The sequence below is a fragment of the Macrobrachium nipponense genome, chromosome 3 (genome assembly GCF_015104395.2).
Source record: "Macrobrachium nipponense isolate FS-2020 chromosome 3, ASM1510439v2, whole genome shotgun sequence".
Taxonomy (NCBI): Eukaryota; Metazoa; Arthropoda; class Malacostraca; order Decapoda; family Palaemonidae; genus Macrobrachium; species Macrobrachium nipponense.
Window position 1 is genome coordinate 122,213,186 of NC_087202.1, and position 22,115 is coordinate 122,235,300.

General features: G+C 38.8%; 1 protein-coding gene across 1 annotated transcript in view; it reads right to left on the reverse strand.

The window, feature by feature from the left end:
- Positions 1–22,115, reverse strand: part of LOC135222018 (uncharacterized) — a 366,510-nt gene that overhangs the window by 186,021 nt on the left and 158,374 nt on the right.

The window sequence follows — 22,115 nt, forward strand, 5'->3', positions numbered from 1 at the left end:
CTAAGAATGGCGGTCGTCCTGGTGTAGTGGAATTTGTGCCGGCCCAAACGCCTTTATCAGGCAGTCTTATCGTAATGAGTCATACGTCATCCTGACTTTCGTTATCGGCCCCATCTGCCTCCCTGACCTCTTTGTACTGGAAGTACATCACGAATCATTTCGGGTAATGCAATAAGCGATGAATTCTTTATATTTTTCTTCAGGTACTGTGTAATAATAATAATAATAATAATAATAATAATAATAATAATCTTTATTTCAGCTCAAGGCCATATACACTGAATACACAAACCGAGATACACGAGATATATGATAAAAACGATAATCGGTAATATTCACACAGTTGCTGAAGGTGTAGGAGTAAAAATAGTTATTATTAAAAATAGTGTTTATAATAATGGTAATGACGGAAGTAATATTGAGAATAGCAATAAAAATATTGAACAAACTATATAAAAAAACAGATTGCATACAAATAATTTCCATCCAGGGAACTTAGGTGGCGACAGATTTCAGGTCCAGAGGGTTAAATACGGAAATGATTTACATCTAAAGAGCAATCTGGGATATTTAATTCGACTTCAAAACTAAAGGCAATAACGTCGTAACAGCAGAGCAGAATAAAATAAATATCCTATCTTACAGCTACATCACCACTTTCAACAAGAAATGCTTATCAACTACAGAGCGCTGGCGAACAGCATCTTGATCATTCTACGTCATATACGGGGAGGGAAACGGTTCGTCCATAGGAAGTCTGTTGACTGTTTGAGGATCATCTCTTGGCGACGCATCTTCATTCACACCGAGGTAAACCGATTGATGAAAACTCGACCAAAGTGTTTATCGCAGCCGATATCGGAGATACGGTTATCAGCCCTGTTGGGTTATGTTGGCAGTTTTGTTATCATATGCCGCTCTGCGTAGAACAGGAAAAAAATAACAGGATACATCATGAAATCGAGGATATGTAAATGTGTAAATTGACAGAAGGGAATTCGGTTTTCCTGTGTTAGAATGTTGTGTTTGTTACAGACTACATAGGCAGTACATAGGCAGATAGTACAGTGTAGTACACAATACTGTCTACGTATCACGTTCGGTAAGTTACCGGTAATGAAAATATCGGTGATGCTCGAACCCTACTGTGTGCATCGTCTGATTAATAATAATTAATATTACAATATAGATTATTAATTGATATTACAATATTAATTATCAATTAATATTCCAATATTAATTATCATCAATCCTACGCTGCACACAGTAGGTTTCGAACATTACCTTTCATTACCGGTAACTTACCGAAAGTGATACGAGAATAGTACTGTGTACTACACTGTACTATCTACGTATGTACTGTCTGTATTCTGGTCACAAGCGTATGTCCTCACTTTCTGAAATAGGATTTGCATTCTGGCAGATCTACAAAAAACACTTGCTTGCTGACATTTCAAAATAATTCGGATATTCTGGTGAACATTTCCTACGGCGCTGGGCAAGGATAATAGCCATTACACATGATGCAAATGACAGTATATCAAAAGGATAACTTATTGTATATAAATCATCAAATGGAACTAACTTCCAATATAGACATAATAAGAAAGAATTTACTTCAGCAACGAGTCAACCCAATTTTCTGTAATCCAGAGCTCAGGCCACACAGACACACACACAGACACACACACAAAGAAGAAGAAAGAAATTAGTGGACGTTCACGAAATCATTTTCGTAAATACAAAAACTTCACCTCATACAGCTATAATATGGAATTCATTCGATAACAGAAAAAAAACGGGTAAAAATTGCTGTATGAAACTCAGCCACGGTCCATGAAACTCTCTTCCGCACGATCATGGCTAACTTTAACATTAAGTAAAATAAAAATCTACTACGGCTAGAGGGCTGCAATTTGGTGTGTTTGATGATTGGAGGGTGGATGATCAACATACCAATTTGCAGCCCTCTAGCCTCAGTAGTTTTGAAGATCTGAGGGCGGACAGAAAAAATGCCTTCTCGGCAGTTATCTTTGACAGAAAACTAAAAATTCAAACAGAGGAATTAACTCACGACAAAGAAATCTAGAGCATATTTGCTTTTGCGGAGATATTTTCATATCAAAACGTTAACAGAAATATAACTTGAAATTTGCATTACGTAAAAACAAATGTTTATACGTAAGTCTGACGTTATATTTCTTTAACGCAAAAATGTTTATAAACAAGAAAAGACGTAATATTTCCCTTTACTTCCTCTCACTTCTTCCTAATGAACAGTTTAATACTCTCTGGAAGCTTGAATTTCAAGTCAGTGGCCCCTTTGGTGGGCTTGTTCTATATGAACAGGTTTCATCTACTGAATAATAATAATACTAACAATAATAACGTGATGATTTCAAAAGCAGCGTCGAGCTAATATGAAACAGACACTTAAGAAAATTCCGAAGCAAACTCCAGACTTCGACAATACAAAATTACCCACGAGTTGTTTTGCAGCAGAGTGAACACCTTTGTGTGTGTGTGTGTGTGTCTGTGTGTGTGTGTGGTTCAGATGACTGAAAGTTCGGCGGTTAGTGCATGCATGCAGGCAGGCAGACAGCCTCTCCCAGGGAATTCTCAGCGACCGCAGTGATGCAATCGAAGAAGCAGTTAGTTAGTGAGTTAGTTTCCTCTCTCATAAATCAGTTCTCTCTTCCATGAAGTTCTTTCTGTGCTTTGGCCCCCTTTGCCCAGCTCCAAGTAGACCGTATACTTATATTGAATAGAGAATTTAGGTCAAAGGCCCAGCGCTGGGACCTATGAGGTCATTCAGCGCTCGCTGAAACGGAAATTGGCAGTAAAAGGTTTGAGAGATGTAACAGGAGGGAAGCCTCGCATTTGCACCACGGAAAGTAAGATGGAAGAAATAGATTATGAAAGGAGGTACAGTAAAAGGAACGAAAGGGGTTGCAGCTAGGGGCCTGTAGGAAAGCAAGCTGCAAAGACCCTCAAGTTATGCCTACAGTGCGCCTCATCCACTAACCCCCTACGGGGTCCAAGTTGGCCGTATACGAAAAGAAAATTACAATGAAAGTAGGATATGGAATACCTGTCTTGAAAGATTAAGTGAAAATCGTCCACAATGAACGAAAATGATGGCTGTACACGAAAACGAAATGAAATATGTATCAGGATATGAAAATATATCGATCTCGAAAAATTGAGCGAAAATGTCATGTAACACACTGATGCCCCAATATTTTGAAGATTTGGAAGGACTCTTAAATTCTTTATGCAAAGACGCACATAACCAAAGTAAGTAAGTCTGCCTCACCAACAGAATTTTCTCCTCTGGTCCTAAAAGGTCGAAATAAACCTTATAATTTCCTTACGTTTAAAAAAGAATCGATCATTGCATAAATACTTTGTGAAACAGCAAATCTCCGAAGAACCTTTACGGCTCTTCTCGTGTTCGTAAATAAAGATTTAAAAAATAACACTCCCAAAGAGTACAATAAATGGAACTGAAAGATTTTGTCATAAAAAAAAGAAAGAAGAAGCACGCTTCTATAGTTTTTAACCGGAAAATAAGTTTTCTAATTACATCTGCGCCAAATGAAAGACATATACAATAATAATAATAAAAAACCAAAGATTCAGCTGCGTGGAATGTCTTCATTAAGGAACTCTCCACTTTCCGCCTCCCCTGTGATGATGGAAATTATGGTGTGCCCTCTTTGCTGCTGCTATTGACTGACGCATGCCAAGGAGGGGTGGGCACGGCAATAAGATGTGTGTGTGTGTGTGGAGAGAGAGAGAGAGAGAGAGAGAGAGAGAGAGAGAGAGAGAAGGGGTGTTTGTACAGGTGTCGAAGATGGTATGGGATGTATTCCATAAGAGGAATACCCACCATACCCTCTCCCCCAACACCAGCCCACCCAACTCGTTCTCTCTTGCTTTACGATCATCTAGAGAGTCGAAGCAGGGGATCCCTTGAAGATGGGGATACACTGACGTTCCTAGATTAATGAGGGAGTGTCTAGTTATTATTATTATTATTATTATTATTATTATTATTATTATTATTATTCAGTAGATGTACCCTATCCATATGAAACATGCCCACCACAGGGACCAATGAATGGAAATTCAAGCTTCCAAAGAATATTAAGAAGAAGTAAGAGGAAGTAACGGGGAAAAAACAGATCCCACTTTTTGAAAATATAAAAAAAAATCAATAATTAGGTAAATAGATAAAAACGCTGCGAATGGCTATGAAAATCAGCCAGAGTTCTCTGTGGAAAAGATGGTCTCCCGATGCATCACTAATGTCTCCCAAGAACAAATCACCCCAAAACAAGACTTCCTGGTTTCCGGAAAGATGGAAAGCCACCAAAACAAAAAGGTATACTTACGAACCAATATATGAACTTCTGTAAAGGACTTTTGTAGTCCCAACTTTGAAATGTAGAAAATATAACTTTCGGATGAGTGAGTATGTTGACTTGCTTCTCACTGATGGAAAATACTGTGTGTGTGTGTGTGTGTGTGCAGGAAAGTGTCTATTTTCCTCCTATATTATCAGAATACCTTTCACCAGGTAGGAACCTCCTAAAAGTGACCTACTTAACAAGTAATTCAACCAGGCAGTCTGGCCAGCCCCAGGCTGGGGTCCATTGCACCCCTGATATAAATAGAAAATTAAGAAAAACATAAGCCAGGGACGGAACTAACGGCTGAAAGTCAAACGGTGACCTCTCTCTCTCTCTCTCTCTCTCTCTCTCTCTCTCTCTCTCTCTCTCTCTCTCTCTCTCTCTCTCTCTGAATTAAGGGATTTCATTTTGACCATTTTACCGAATCTTAGTACAACGTTATACCTCCCCATGATTTAAAAGCCATGGCCTCGTACGCGCCGTGTGGGGCCGTTTACTTCTGTCCTGACGTACAAGACATGATAAAACTGACTTTTAATATTAATAATCACTGTCTACTCTTTATAAGCCCTCTTGCCCACACATTGCGAACACGACGATAAAACGTCGTCATGTTTTGGCAAACTTCTGACCTTCGTGGAAACTGCTTTCATATTATTACAATAATGACGGTAAAAGGAATGAAAGGGGTTGCAGCTAAGGGCCGAAGGGACGCAGAAAGAACCTTGAATAATGCCTACAGTGCATCGCACGGGGTGCGATGAGGACACTATCCCCCACCCCTTACGGGGACAAACACACACACAAATAGACCTTTTGATGACCTCCACGAAATCCTCTCATTCTTGTTTCTGATTACGACAAAATTGTATGCAATTTCACAAGAACCCTTTACTCACGTCTGTTCTCTCTCTCTCTCTCTCTCTCTCTCTCTCTCTCTCTCTCTCTCTCTCATCAGCTGTCCTCGTCAGTCGACTGACCACCAAGTACATACCTCACTACTCAGGTTAACGGAAGCTTTTCAGCTTAGGAACTCTTGCACACACACACACAAAACCACACACACACACATATATATAATATATATATATTATATATATATATATATATATATATATATATATATATATCTATATTATATATATATAATGTGTGTGTGTGTGTATACATAAATATATATATCATCTATCTATACATGTATAAATAAATATTTATATACAAATATATCAATATATAAATCATATATACAGAAATATATATATATATATATATATATATATCTATATCTATATATATATATATATCATATATATAGAGTACACTTTTGAGAGCATGAGCCTATTTTACCAACCTACGACCTTCCTTCGAAGCCTTGCAATAAGAGCCGATAGGCTTCACAGCGCAAAGAATCGCCGGACGGTATAATTTACAATCAGAAAAGTGGAAACTCCAGTCTCGCGTCCAGCCCAGTCCGGGGGGGAGGAGGTCTCCAAAGCAGCAACCGCCACGCCTTCGTCTTCTGGACGCCCTCCGCCTTCTGGAGGCCTGCCGGCAGTCTGGAAGCGCGTCCGAAATAAGCGCCCGAGCTGCAGTCCTTCCTCTGGGCAATTCTCGGAGATACCCCTGAGGGGCATCGCGGTGGTGATTCAGGCGCGAGGAATCTAATAATTGGTCGAGGAGAGGTGATCCCAATACGGCGTTGAGGTAACCCCGGTCCGGAGAATATTTAGTACTTATATTATACCTCCTCCTCTTCTTGGCACTGGCAAGACAGACCGGTTCTCCTGTGGTGGCGGCTCAACGTGGTGGGGTGCTTTGCTTGGGCTGGCTTTAGGGGAAGGGTGAATGCATGAAGCAGAGAAATGTATGATTTAAAAGTTTTTAACAATATATAATACTCTATATTATATATATATATATATATATATATATATATATATATATATATCATCTTTATATATAAGATATATATAATGTCTCATATGTCATTGTATGTACATGCTATTTCGGGCACATTCTCAGGAATCTATATATATATATATATATATATATATATATATATATATATATATATATATATATATATATATATATTTCTACGTTAATATAGAGCCCCTTAGAAATATAACAAGGGGGAAGTCTGTCTTTAAGATGAAAGGGAAAAGGGAAATCCCCTGGCATTGCTTCGAGAAAGCCCAACAACATTCTGTGCCGTCGTGGTTCAATGATGCTTGAGACGAAACAACGGTGATTCCAATGAAATCTCGCTTGATCTTCCTGCGCCGCGTCCAAGCAAATAACCTTGTTGTAGTAAGACCTGAACATACCAATAACGGTTGGTATGAAAGAACTCAGTACGGAAACATTTTATCCAAGATCTGCCTACTACACTCTTTAGACTTTGATGACCACAAGACCTCATTCACTGATGATATAACAATATTCCAAACAATGCCCAACGATAATAGCACAATTGCGAAATTGACTACTGGGGAAGATCCGCCCCCCAAAAAAAGGATAATAATAAAAAAATATAAAAAAAAAACTGGAGCTAAACGCAGTCATGCAACTGCTTGGCGTTTCCGGTTGACGGCGCCCCAACGGGCCCTACAAGACTCGAGCGCGAGAGAGAGAGAGACAGACAGAGACAGAGAGAGAGACAAAAAGGAAAAGAGGCGAGTCCAATATAAAGCGAAAGGAAGGACAAGATAGAGCCCAGAGGAGCCGGGGGTGGGGAGGGGTGTTCCTTGAAGTTCCTTACATCGTGGGAGCCGTCCTTCTGACACCATAGGAAATGAGTATCAACAGTGATGAATGACAGGGCGCGTCATCATCAACTTCCCTCACCCTCTATGAACTCGAATGAAACTCATGAGAGCAAGTGAGAGGACCCGTCTATTCTGAAGGGAAGACGTGGCTGTGCTGCTGACACGCCCTTTGTCGAGAGAGAGAGAGAGAGAGAGGTGAGAGAGAGAGAGAGAGAGAGAGAGAGAGAGAAACAATCGTGGGAAATCTTCCTACAGTCGAGACAAAGAAAACCTCAAATCTCCGACTCTATTCGATGGTTCTCCCTTTTCAGATGACTGCAATACCTGTCGCTACACAAGAAAAAGCAATTACATTCTTAGCCAGGGTCTGATGACACAATGACGATCAGCAACGCGGCAGTCAGCTGATACAATGATGTCCTGCGCTAATCAACACCTTTCTATGTAAATCTTTAGTAATTCAGTCTTTGCTGCTTCTCTCTGGTTTTACTGTACTTTGTTTTCAAGAAAACTGTAATTTAATCGACAAATTATAAAAACAAAATATACGTAAAAAACAAATCCTTCGGACCAGCCCTGCGAGAGCTGATGATCAGCACAGTGGTGTGGTCAAATTATTTTAATAATAATAATAATAATAATAATAATAATAATAATATAATAATAATAATAATAATAATAATAATAATAAATGAACGAATCGCTATCTAAGTGGGAGGAAGAGATGCTATATGTCCCACAATGTATGTGTGCATATTTTCAGAGTCCAGTAGTAGTCTTGGGCACTGTCAGGTGTCATGCCTCATGGACCAATAATATTTTAGTGGTTTCAAAGACCCCCCCAAAAATCACGGTAATTACACAAATACAATCCCAACTTTCCAGTGGTTTCTAGGAACAAAAAAAAAAAAAAATAAATAAAAAATAACGGTAACCACATAAATAGACACAAGACTTTGATTTATACGCATGCTGTGATAACAGAGTACTTAAGAAAATTCTAACTAAAGAATAAATTTGCGCTTTTTAACGCTGATATCTTTATGAATATAATTAAACTATAAGGTCTTACTTAGCTGGGTATGAAAGCTTTCAGCTAAAGAGTGCATATTTAATCTGCAATTCCAAGAATCAAGGACACAAGAGGGAGAACATAAACAAACACAAACATTAATAATAATAATAATAATAATAATAATAATAATAATAATAATAATAATAATACTTGAACTGGGGTAATATGCACATCGTCTGTCTATACAACTCAGCGACCATTACTGAGGGTAAGTTATCAATTGCGTATGCATTACTACCATTTCTTTGGAGAACTCGGGGGGTATCAGAAATTATCAAAGGGGGGCGCGAGCCCTAGGGAAAAAATAAAGACTTCTCCAGTTATATTCGTTATTCTCTTGATAAAAAGAGTCACTTGGAAGCTGTGTCAAGTATCTCGGTAAGCATTCCCAAAGACTAAAACACCCCTTTCTTCTTTCTTCCTCTCTGTTCTTTATTTTTCTTTAACTCTAAGAGAGTTTGACTCAGATGCAAGGGGGGAGGGGGTTCTTGGAGGGAAGCTCCAGCTCTTTGAGTGGTGGTGGGGGGGGGGCGTCGTGTGGCTGGGAGAGGGGGCGTGGTAATAAAAAGGTTAAGAACCACTGATCTAGTTGCGAGATTTTTTTCAATACGAATAATTCTTCTTGTCGACTCTTCTTCGAAAGAGCTGACATTCCAGACTTTCACCTAAGGTTTGTACAGCTGCTCGTGTGTACAATTTAAATAACCTCATACTCTGTTCCCTGAGAGAGAGAGAGAGAAGAGAGAGAGAGAGAGAGAGAGAGAGAGAGAGAATTATTTGTTGTCTATTTAATTTCCATGAATTATCTAGTAAATTACGGCTTATATTATAAGGAGAGAGAGAGAGAGAGAGAGAGAGAGAGAGAGAGAGAGAGAGAGAGAGAGAGAGAGAATCATTGGTTGTCCATATCATTTCGATGAATTATCTATTATATTCTTGAAATTCGAAAAAAAAAAATCAGAAAAAGAACGAAAGATATTTCGTTCTTTTTCTGATTTCATCTACGAATTCCATTATACAGTGGGTTATATGACCTCATATCAGCAAGAATAAACTATATATATATTTCACCGAAATGAAAACGTTGCTATGGTGAAGAGTTTCAGCAGACTGAAATGTTTTCTGTGTAAAGTCCATTCGCGCCATTAAAAAAAAAATCTTGGTTGAATTAAGTAATATGAAAAATGTCCTGGATGGATAGGACTACTCGTTGATTCTGTAGAGTCCATTTATGGTCACAGAATAAAAAAAGATAAAAAAAGATAAGAGCTGTTTAAAGCTCTTCTAAGTGCTACACTCGGATGGTTAAAAGCAGGTGTTTTTTTCTATTCTGTCTACCTTCGGGGTCTTCTACTGTGTCAATGTTGCTGAAAAAAACAAAAAACCTTAGAACTCTCACGAATCAAGTTCACGAATCTGGGACTCTCCACTCTTACATTCTCACCATCAAACTGAATTCACGAGAATCGAAACCGTCAATACAGAACTTAAGTATATCTAAAGTTGTACCAGACCACTGAGCTGATGAACAGCTCTCCTAGGGCTACTGGCCCGAAGGATTAGATATTTTCACGTGGCTAGGAACCAATGGGTTACCTAGCAACGGTGATAGAAATATAAATAAATTCATCTGATCCCGCACAGGCCGAGCCGAGAATCGAACTTCGGACCACCAGATTGGTAGGCGAGCGCGCAAAACCACTCGTCCAACGAGGAACTCCTTCCATGCAGAATAACAATTATGAACAAGCTTTCATATGAAATCCAACGCAACCATTAAACGAATGTAACCTAATGCACAACCAACCCTGGGGTGAAAAAAAAAAAACTACACGCAATCAAGCCATGGAATGCTTCTCGACCTTTTTAAGCACTTTCCCCTCTCGGTTTACAACGGCCCGAGTCAAGTAATCGTGCTAAATGGTTTCTGAAATTAGCTCCGCTGGTTAAAAGCAAAGCCGCAGTTATGTCAGGCGAAAGAAAGGGGCCGTTATGTTTTTATCATTATAACTCCTCAAATCACTCGCATAATGATGTTGTTAATCATGTAGTAAATACTTGGATATATATATATATCTATATATATATATATCATATATATATATATATATATACTAATATATATATATATGTCTATGATATGATAGTATATATATAAATATTATATCTATATATATATATATATATATATATATATTAAAACTAAAAAATTTCTGCTCCCTTCAAGAACCCCAAAAGCAATAAACAAACAAAGACAACTAAGGCATATCCAGTCCTATTGCCAAGGCCAATTCCAGCATTATTAGAAAAGCCTACCATCCAATAAAAAAAAGATCTTTTTAAGGTAAGAAATACTGCCAGTATCCCTTCCTAGAGCAGAATCCAGAGAAACTGGGGTGGGAAGGTAAATAAAGGTACCTCGGGCCTTGCACTACTCTACTCTGGGATACTGTACTGTGCGTAGTCAGTCTGAGCTCATACAAGGCCTCTCCATTGACGCCGCCAATTGCCCTTTAAACTCGGTATTAATTACTCCCCGAGCTCAGCCAAACACAGGAGAGACCACCCCCCACGAAAACCTTCCCCGAAGGTACCCCACTTAAGCGTTGAAATTCAATAAGCCTTGTAATTATGTAAATGCGGGAAAGGCCGAAGAAGAACCACCCAGTGGACGCCAGGAAGCGCGAGGAAGTACCCATCCCCCCCCCCCCCCCTTCTTCTCTCTCTCATCTCTCTCTCTCTCTCTCTCATCTCTCTCTCATCTCTCTCTCTCTCCTTCAGCAGGCTATGAGGGTTTATCATCGCCGGCTATCAATTAAGATATCAATCACATTATAATGAGGAGGTTAAGACTCGACGTTATAACACTAAGGGTTGTTTTTTTTTTATTGTACGTACAAGTGCGGACAAAACAGACAAGACCTTTCCTAACACAGACACGAGTACCAATTTGTGCAAAGAAAAGGAACACAGGTTAAAAACGCTCTGTAAAAATAAAAGGCGAGAAAATGACAAGTTCAGTGGACGCAAGATTGCAAAAGTAATAAGAATAACTACGAAATCAAACAAGGCGTCATTTCCGGTGTAGACAATAAGCCTCTTGTTTTTAAAAAATGACTAACATTTCGAAGAAGGTTTCATCGCTACTATTAAATTTACCTATTTCATGAATGACTCGGTGCTGCTTACACCGTGTTATGTACGTCATTCATAGCATAATTACCCGACAATATAATTTCCACAATACAAGGTTTATTCTGCTAGAGTTTAAAAGATATTCATGATTTTGGCAAGACTACAAAAATTCCTGGTAAAAATATGAAACATAATTGTATCTACAATATTAAATTATTTTACAATCTACAAAAGCAATTTCTTCATAGAACTTCTGAAGTAAAAAAAAAAGTGAAATAAAGATTTTTCATCCATTGAGAGATAGAGTGGAATGATGTAAAAGGACTGGAACCACTCAGCGATCTGAGAAGTCTGACGCAGCAGAGCTTTGGGCAGTGGAAGTAGAAGTATAAGTGGCAATCGACGTCCCTATCGGTTGAAACGAAGAGGATTAATTTGGGCCCTGCCAGCTGACAATACGAAGGTCAGTGAATCACTAGGAAAGGTTTATATAGTGAACAGCATTCATGCAACTCATTCTAAAGATTAAGCTTGTTCTATTAAATAACGCATTTCTGATTATTAAAGAAAAAACTTGTCGCACTCATATAAAGCGAAAACATGTCTCTACAAAGCACGTAGTTCATAGCAAAGGGCGTTTCTATCTTAAATTGGAATCTGTAATCAGGTAATAAAAATTGAATATAAAAAAAAATTGGGTCATAAAAATTAAATATAAAAAATAAGAAGTTTTAAAAAGTCCTACGCAAATAATAAAAGAAACTGGTCAGACAGCTTGAGAGCCATGATGGGAAAACCCACTGGCTCCCCCCAAGTCAGTCACATCTAGTGATCCAGAGGCAGTTAAACCAAAATCACATCTGAAATAGACCTCGTGAAGCCAGATGAAACAGTACGTAGACTATCATCCACAAAGTTTAAGCCAAGACATTGTCCTTCTTCCAAAACCTTATACAATCAACATGTTTTTCTCCGAACTGAAGACAATAAATATTATTTTCTTCATACTGAACACTAGAAACATTTATTTTTCGCATTATGACAGAAACCCGAACCAGTCATGTTTACAGCCGCGAGAGAATGTCCCCCAAATATGGTGAAGGCCAGCAGGCCCCTCACCAGACAAAAAAAAAAAAAAAAAAAAAAAAAAGTTTCGTCTGCTTACTTGGTAAAAAAAGAAGAAAAAAAAACTTCATTACGTTGCGAAGAAGGTAACACTCGAGGAACAGATGATGAGTAACACTGGAAGACAATAACCAGTCACATAAAAAGGCCAGGGGGCAACACCGAAGGCGCCCCGCCATGAGTCTGGAATCAAGGTCTCGCCTGGAACAACCTCCACTTCCAGGGAAAGTCAGCAACCGCCCGACGGACGAGGGGACGCGCTGGAATGTCTATATACACCCTTTTGTGATGTATAACTGGCTTTGGCAAACCACACCGGGAATGAACGACAAGCTCCCCAGTCCTGAAATGCCAATGGCCCCGGTCCTCCCCTCCAAAAGAGATATGCTAATGCCGAGTCATAAGGAGAACGAGGTGCAGTAAGAGAATAATCAGAGAGATTATAATGACAACCAGTTATGAAGTTTACTATCGGCAACATACTCTCGGTCACTTCAGGCCAATACAGCGTGCCCACCACACGTGGAGGATTCATTTACTTTGATATGAAACAGGTCACATTCAATATCCACAAAGATTTAATGCTAAAAAATAGTAACTGTCTTTCCGAACCAAATACTCGGTGAATTAAAAACGGTAACAGAGTAAACCCAAGAGAAAAACGTCGCCTGGAGTCTCAAAAAAAAAAAACAAAAAAAAAAAAGCATATCTAAGTTTAACCAGACCACTGAACTGATTGGTTAACAACTCTCCTAGCAACAGGGGACCTACTTCTTATTGAGGGATCCGAGAAATGAATTTCTAATCACCACAAACAAATTCCTCTGATTCCACGTTGGCAGAGCGAGGAATCGAACTCGGGACTACCGAATCGGTAGCCTAGCACGTAACCCACTCGTCCAACGAGGCACTCCTGGAGTCCTCTGCTCCTGCCTATCACTACCAAGGCCCCTACTACATCCTCCTGCGGTATAATACGATTGTTTGTTTGTTTGTTTGGTGTTTTGATGTTGCACGGAACCAGTGGTTATTCATCAACGGGACCAACTGCTTGACGTGACTTCCTTCCGAACCACGTCGAGAGCGAACTTCTGTCACCAGAGAAATACACATCTCCCCTCCCACCCTCAGTGAAATGCCCGAGAATCGAACTCGCGGCTGCCAAGGTGGCAGGCCAAGACCATACCGATCACGCCACTGAGGCGCCGGTAGAAAGCGATGGAAAATAAGGGGAAACAGCGTCCATCAATATCAGGGGAGAAACGCGCAAGAGCTCAAGAGTGTCGCCACCAAGAAGGCGATGTACACACGCGTGCAATTGAACACTGCAGTGTGGAAGTACCATCACCCTGTTAAAACAGATCACTTCCATAAGTTCTTTAAAAAAAAATATATACAAATACTCTCATTCGTAACAGGCATCTAAGCGTAACCCGTATCTAAGATTTCGCCTTATCACCAAACAATAATAATAATAATAATAATAATAATAATAATAATAATAATAATAATAATCTGAGTACGGTATCACCTTGTTATAAAAACAGCGAGGAGCCCGAAGGAAAATAGGAGGATGGAAGAGCCGAGCTGGCGTGGACCATCATGGCTGATGGTGGCATCTCGTTACATATGGCGACAACCGCTCGTCCTCAGAGAGGGTGGAGCCACCAAAAAGGCCACCATCATAAACAAAGCGTAGCAGTCAATTTCACGGCTCAAGTTCACGATGCGCTCCGCTTAATCAACGTGGTAGAATTTATGGGAGACTCAAACTCCTCTCTGTCTGTCTGTAGGCTTCGCTTTCCCTATTTCTTAGAGGATGAGTTCGTTTATGTATGTATGTATGTATGTATGTACGTTTATATATGTAAAGAATTAAAAAAATAATATGATATATGTATATGTATATTATATATATATATATATATATATATATATATATATATATATATATATATATATGACTGGTAAAAATGTTCTGTAAACAGCAGAATTTATATCTAATAAAAGAGACAGAAGTCTCTCTGAAATACAGTACTTACTTTCTATATTTTAGTTTTTATGGGCTCCTTTATTTATATAATATATAAATAAATATATATATATATATACATATGTATATATATATATATATATATATATATATATATATATATATATATGTGTGTGTGTGTGTGTGTGTGTGTGTGTGTGTGTGTGTGTGTGTGTGTGCCCGGAAAACGATAATAATGTTAGAAAAGATAAAAGCAAGCAGTGGTTACAAAGCACACACAAAAACTTACGAATAATGTAAAAAGAAATATATATATTAAAAAAAAAGCCAAAAAAAGAAAGAAGATAGCCTATGAAACAGTTAAAAAAAAAGAAAGAAGCCAGGAAGAAAAAAAAAAGACAGAGAGATAGCCTATGACAGTTCCATTTCAATAAGTGTAGTACCCTCCACAACCCAGATCAAGTCCTCATACGCCATGGATGATAGCTATGCGGCATCGACAGGGGAATTTTTTTTGATGCATTTTCATCTCTATTTGATTTATTTGACCTTTCGGGATTCCTTGTTGCTTTTAAAGGGATGTCATATGAGGGGGATTGTGTCGTATTTTGTGTTTTAGATTCGTCCCTGAATTTCTTGTTATTATCACGATTATTCCAGTAGATGAAACCTGTTCTCATGGAACAAGCACACCACAGGGGCCACTGACTTGATATACAGTCTTCCAAAGAGTGTTGGTTTCAACCTCCCACCGCTAAAGACGCCCCCCCCCCCCCCCCCCCACACACTGCACCGGTAATTGATCACGATAAAGAGACAGTGATTTTCCATAGCCCCTCGGGGAGGCGCGAACCCACGACATCTGAGTGGCATACCACGACACTAGCCAATAAAAAGTTAATTCTGCCGAATTATTCATTGTTATTTGTAATCTGAGCGTTTCCAAACAGTTAAGAGACCGTTCTTTTGAATGCAAATAAGATAGCCAATTCGTAATCACTTTGAACGAACATATAGAGCCGAAACGCCTTTGAAAAATATGTCTACATTATCTTCCCAGGAAATTACAGAACACTTCGCCATTTGCACAGATACACCGAGCGCACAATGATCACCCACGATTTCACAGCTGAAGTTGCACTGAACTGGAGAAGTTTGAACGCACAAAAGAAAGGTTCACCAAAGAATGTAGTTTATCACCTATTACCAAAACGGGACAACAATAAGAAAAAAAAACCGTGTGAAGTTGTACCAAAATATGAAAATACTGTACCTACCATAATAGCCGGAACTCAAGTGGGGTCTCTCTCTCTCTCTCTCTCTCTCTCTCTCTCTCTCTCTCTCTCTCTCTCTCTAAGCGAAGACAAAAAACCACACGGCAGAGAACCAGCGACAAGACTGAGAGACCCAGAAACGTAAGACCTTTTCGTACTCGACCCTGTCATTTCCTGTATAGGCCCACAGGTGTCTTCAAATAGGAAAAAAAAAAACGAAAAAGCTTCGGTAGCGCTAGAACCAGCGACTCCTTGCTGACGCAGTAGCTGACGACGCAGTCGCTGACGCACAGTCTAGCGTTTCTGTGAATGACAGCGAGGCACAGATGGCACGGCCGGGGAGACGGTGCCTAATGAGAAATTTCGGTGCGGTCACGGTCATGACGTCACTACAGTAAACACTTAGAACGGCACCGCATCCTGCCGTCCCCTGAGATAACATCCTTCGACACTGCAACGACGGTGGGCGTCTGTGAGTGAATCAGCATCGTCTCTATCACAAAGAGAGAGAGAGAGAGAGAGAGAGAGAGAGAGAGAGAGAGAGAGAGATTCGATTCACCCAAGAATTCGGAAACTTTCGAGACATCTTCACTAGTATTTGCTACCTCCCTTGAGAGTCAGATATTCTCTCTCTCTCTCTCTCTCTCTCTCTCTCTCTCTCTCTCTCTGTAGAGAGCCTGAACATGTATGGATTAGAAAAACGACGATTGCGAGGATATCTAATAGAAACATTCAAAATACTGAAATGCATAACAAAAGTAGACAGTAACCCATTCAGGCTACACGAAAACCAGACAAGAAATATTTGATGGAAACTAGAACTGAAGAGATACAACACATCCCACTATGGGAACTCCTTCACATACAAGATATGTGACACGTGGAATAAAGTTGTAAACAGCAAGAGTGTGGAGAGTTTAAAAGAAAGCTAGACAAAATCATTAGGAGGACACTGAATGAACAGTAAAACCTGCGCCCAGAGACAAATGAGCACACGATGTCTCCTCTTAGGATGGACTAACAAGTCTTTGAGACACCCTAATCCTTGTAACTCTCTCTCTCTCTCTCTCTCTCTCTCTCTCTCTCTCTCTCTCTCTCTCTCTCTCATTATAATAAAAAAACTCCGACACTAAATGCGAACGAAATTACGACGGAGGGGGAAGGCTGTTAACTCGAAAGTTAAAGATATTAACATACCACAGAAGACCCATTAGTTATGCTTTATCCCTCGTGCACATAAATGGCTATTTACGCGAATGTATGGCAAACCAGGACTGGGTCCTCTACAGTTGCCAAAACATACAGGGTAGATAAATTATAGAAACCTACGAGCTACAACTACTTTTTGGCATTCCGGCCTCTCTCTCTCTCTCTCTCTCTCTCTCTCTGAAAGAATTTTACTACAATCCAGTATTTCATATTTGCTTGAGTCTCCTCTCTCTCTCTCTCTCTCTCTCTCTCTCTCTTTCTAAAAGAATTTTTACTACAATCCAGTATTTCATATTTGCCTGAGCCTCTCTCTCTCTCTCTCTCTCTCTCTCTCTCTCTCTCTCTCTCTCTCTCTCTCTACACGTTCATTTCAGTATTTCATATTTGCCTAAGACACACACTCTCTCTCTCTCTCTCTCTCTCTCTCTCTCTCTCTCTCTCTACGTTCATTTCAGTGTTTAATATTTGTCTAATACTCTCTCTCTCTCTCTCTCTCTCTCTCTCTCTCTCTCTCTCTCTCAAACAGCTTCTGTGGGTAGAAAAAAGTAAGATTTTTTTTTCTTTTAACGTTAATGGAGTCGGTGGGACGATGCTCAACTTTTTGTCCCAGAGATGGCAGGCCTTACGAAATTCCATGAAAAAAAGGAGAAGGCTTAAAATAGTAAAACCAGCTAATAACGTCACCGTTCCTTGCATCTTAAATTACATCAATTTTACAGTTATATAGAGTTATGTAGAATTCACTGACACAGTCAGATGCTAGTGCACAGGAATTGATTGCTGTTTATCACGTTTAAACGCAAGACGAGCTATGGAGCGTTATTCTTCGTTATTTTTAGCGTGAAGCTTTAGTGCATCTCATACTGAATGAAATACCCTTTGTTATTTCACAAGAAAAAAAGTCGATAAAAGTCATATATAGTCTCCGAGTTGCGCCAACGTTGCTTATCGAAAAAGAAAAATAATATTAGTCATAAAAGAATTAGTTGAAATCTAACACGCCGGGCCAGCAAAGAAAAAAAAAAATTAACGAGATAGGCTCGGATTTCAGCCTATACGTTTATTTACTTATAATGGATATTTAATTTCATAAATATCAATTTTGCCGAAATTTGATCGTATACGTCCAATGATTCAATATCATTATGGAGTGTGGATTAATCACGGTAAAATCTTATTCTTTCTAAGATGATTTCCACGATCCATGATCCTCAAAATGGGAAGTCTGCATAAATGCAGTTCGGACTCCAGGAATTCAGGCGATGACGCAACGCATCACTACCCTAGTAGAGTTCTCCTTGCATTTCCGTAATCCACTCACATTCTTATCTATTTATTTGTGAATTTTCTAGCGTTGGTTTTTTCCCTTTACCTTGCTGATACTTCTTTCGAATGGACGCCTTAATATTCTTCGGAAGCTTCAATTTCAAGTCAGTGGCCCCTTTGGTGGGATTGTTCCATAAGAATGGGGTTCATCTTCAGAATAATAATGAATAAAATAATAATATAATAATAAAAAATAATAATAAATTTTTTAAATAAATAATAATAATAATACATAATAATTAATAACTAATAATAATAATAATAAATAATAATTTAATAATATAATAATATGGTGTATTAGTTAGAAGACCCTCTTTCAAGCAATATAATAAGTAATAATAATAATAATAATAATAATAATAATAATAATAATAATAATTGCATACAAGAAATGGAGACGAAAGTATCCCATCCAGCCAACCGCATCCCCCTGAAAAGAGAGAGAGAGAGAGAGAGAGAGAGAGAGAGAGAGAGAGAGAGACGGACACGTGGAGCGTCAGAACAGCGGCCGAGGAGAGAGAGAGAGAGAGAGAGAGAGAGAGAGAGAGTAGCTGTAGGAGTCATATCGCCGTCAGGAGGACACGGCAGATCCCATGGGAAGGTGGACATGAGTCACTAGGGAAGACCGGATGCCTCCCAGCGAGACAGAAACGAAAAGATGGCCCCGGGAGATAGCGAGGTATTCGTCGGATTCCGTTTCAGCAGAGAGAGAGAGAGAGAGAGAGAGAGAGAGAGAGAGAGAGAGAGAGAGATGCCAATAATGAAAGGCCATTTCGTCAGGAATTGGCTTGGGAAGCAGAATTAGGAAATAAATCTGCGGAAATCTTACAAAAATCATAAATTGAGAATCAGGAAGTAAATCGGGGGAAAATTTAAGAAAAAAATGAGAGATAGGAAAATAAGCTGGGGACATTCTTTAAAAAAATGAGAATAGAAGTAAATCGGGGGAAAATTTAAGAAAAAATTAGACTTAGGAAATAATCTGGGGGAAAATCAATATCAAAAAATTAGACAAAATAGAAAGTATACGAATCGGGGGAAAATAGTGAGAAATTTATAATCGAATAGAGAAAAAAAATGAGATTAGCAAATAAGTGGAATCTAAAAGAAAAAAAAAAATTAGGGAAAAATTTAAGTTGATAAGAAAATGATTTAGGATTAAGAATATATGTGGGGAATAAAAAATCTTAAAAAACAATTAGGAAATAAATTTGGGGAAAATTTAAGAAAAAATGAGAATTAGGAAATAAATCTGGGCGAAATCTTATAAAAAAAATGAGAAATAGGAAGTGAATCTGGGGAAAATTTAAGAAAAAATGAGAATTATCAACTAAATGTGGAGAAAATTTAAGAAAAAATGAGAATTACCAACTAAATATGGGGAATACTTAAGAAAAAATTAGAATTGGGAAATAGATTTAGGGAAATTTAAGAAAAAAATGAGAATTAGGAAATAAATCTGGGGAAAATCTTAGAAAAAAATTTAGAATGAGATTATGAAATAAAATCTTGGAAAAATCTAAGAGGAAAAATGTGAATTATGAAATAAGACTGTGGGAAATAAAAATAAATAAACTAGGAAATAAATTTGTAGAAAATCTTTTAAAAAATGAGAATAGGGAATAAATCTGAAAAAAAAACAGTCAAACAAATTCCATTGAACGTACGTGTCATGTTTGAAACAACATACACAAACACGATCTGCATAAATCATGTACGAACAGAAAAATCAAGATAAAACATGACATGAAATAGACAATTTTCATATTTATAAAAGAGGAAAGCAAAAAGTAACGACTTGCGACTTGTTTGATAAGACTGCAAATCTCTCCACAAGAAACTGTTAATCCTCGGGACACTGCCGTCCCCGTTGATGACCACCTGCTTCGGAACCCCAGCAGGCATCGACTCCTATCATTCAAACGAGTCACCCGCTCCCAAATAAATAAATAGGACAACAGGAAAATCAAGAAAAACGAGGGAAACGTCCACACACGCAGAAACAAAATTAAAATAGTATATGTATGTATCCACGTCTTCGGAAACGACTTCCGACCGTAACAGACAGAAGAACGTTTCAGAGCAAATGCAGCAATATTCCCGATCCCGTGTTATCTGTCGCATCCGAACAGAGGAACAGAGGAAGAAGGCGCAACGGAGGCAGCAGGTGGTGGCAACGCCTCCTTCGTACGTCGCCACATGGTCTATCCACAACAGACAGACAGAGAGACAGAAAGACGTTACATTAGCCGAGATGACTTAACGGACATGAATCACATGACCAAAATATCTTTCCTTCGCTCCCTTGACGTTTCTCGGGCGTTCACTGCACCAGCGTCCGTTCTCATCCTGCCGGGGTTGAGTGTGTGTGTGTGTGTGTGTGTGTGTGTGTGTGTGTGTGTGTGTGTGTGTGTGTGTGTGTGCGGAGGCGGACTCATCATCCACCAAATACCAATTCTGATAATTTCGTTTTACTCGAGCAGTCATGTCAGCGCTGCGATTAACAGTCATCTGTTTATACAGCTTCATTTCTGAAAACAGAACGTTCAACCTTGGTCGTTCAAAACTAAATATCAATTCTGTACTGCGAAGCCGAATGAAGACGGTTGGTTCTCTCGTTGTATCATTGCAATATGTAATGAGGAACGAAGAGCTTCTTGTGTATTGTTAAAAAGACAACACGACACTGCACAAGCAATTCACAGCTGATTTCCCAGTATCCTTTCGAAGACAGTAACTGGCTTCGCTTCCAGATATTTCGAACAAGTTTGAAGGCACTTAATACGATTCAACTCACTCACTATCCATTTGTATGATTAATTTCATAACCTAAGAGTGCAATTCTAACGGCAAATAATGTATCCTTAATTCATAACATTTAAAATGAGGAATTAAAAAAAAAAACAAATACAAACATGTCCACAACATCAACGGATTCCAGTGTCAAAAGCGGATAAACATCGGTGGCCTTCGGGGTTTATAATTCTGTTGGCCCACCCGATTCCTCAGCTGACCACCTGAGGAAAGCACTTTGTTATCTGACCTGCCATCGGCAGCTAGGTAGGAGGAAAGTGGATGGGAGAAGCTGGATGGATGGGTGACCTTGGCCATCCTCCTCCTCCTCAATTGTGTTACCCCTGTCACGTCCTCACCAGCCTTCGGGTGAAAGAAAGACGATTTCAAGGACACTTGGCCATGAAATATGTATGGAAAGGAATCGACCCTCACGTGAACAGAGGAACAATTGGAAAGTGGTGAACATTATTACATTTAATTATACAGGCGGAAATAATTTAGTAATGGAATTATTCAGGTCTTTTTAAGATCTACCTTAATCATGATGGATGCTAACTTTATCAAACACTTTTCGCCAGAGAGAGAGAGAGAGAGAGAGAGAGAAGAGAGAGAGGTCGGGAAACCGCAGACCCATTCCAAATAGGATTCAGCAGGACTTCGGTACTGCAACGCATCAAATATTTTCTAAATACATATATTTTTGCATAAAACACTGAGGCGCTCTCAATAAAATAGTAATCATCATTTAAAACCTAGCTATAGAGATAGCAATTTACCTCGGATTATTATTATAATATTATCATTACTGCTAAGAAATTCACAATCTCGTGCAAAAACACTGAGTAATAAAAATCAACAATTATATAGTAAATTGTATGTAATGTAGTTTACTGTATAATTGTGGACTTATAGTATTATTATTATTATTATTATTATTATTATTAAGAAGATGAACCCTATTCATATGGAACAAGCTCACCAAAGGGGCCACTGACTTCC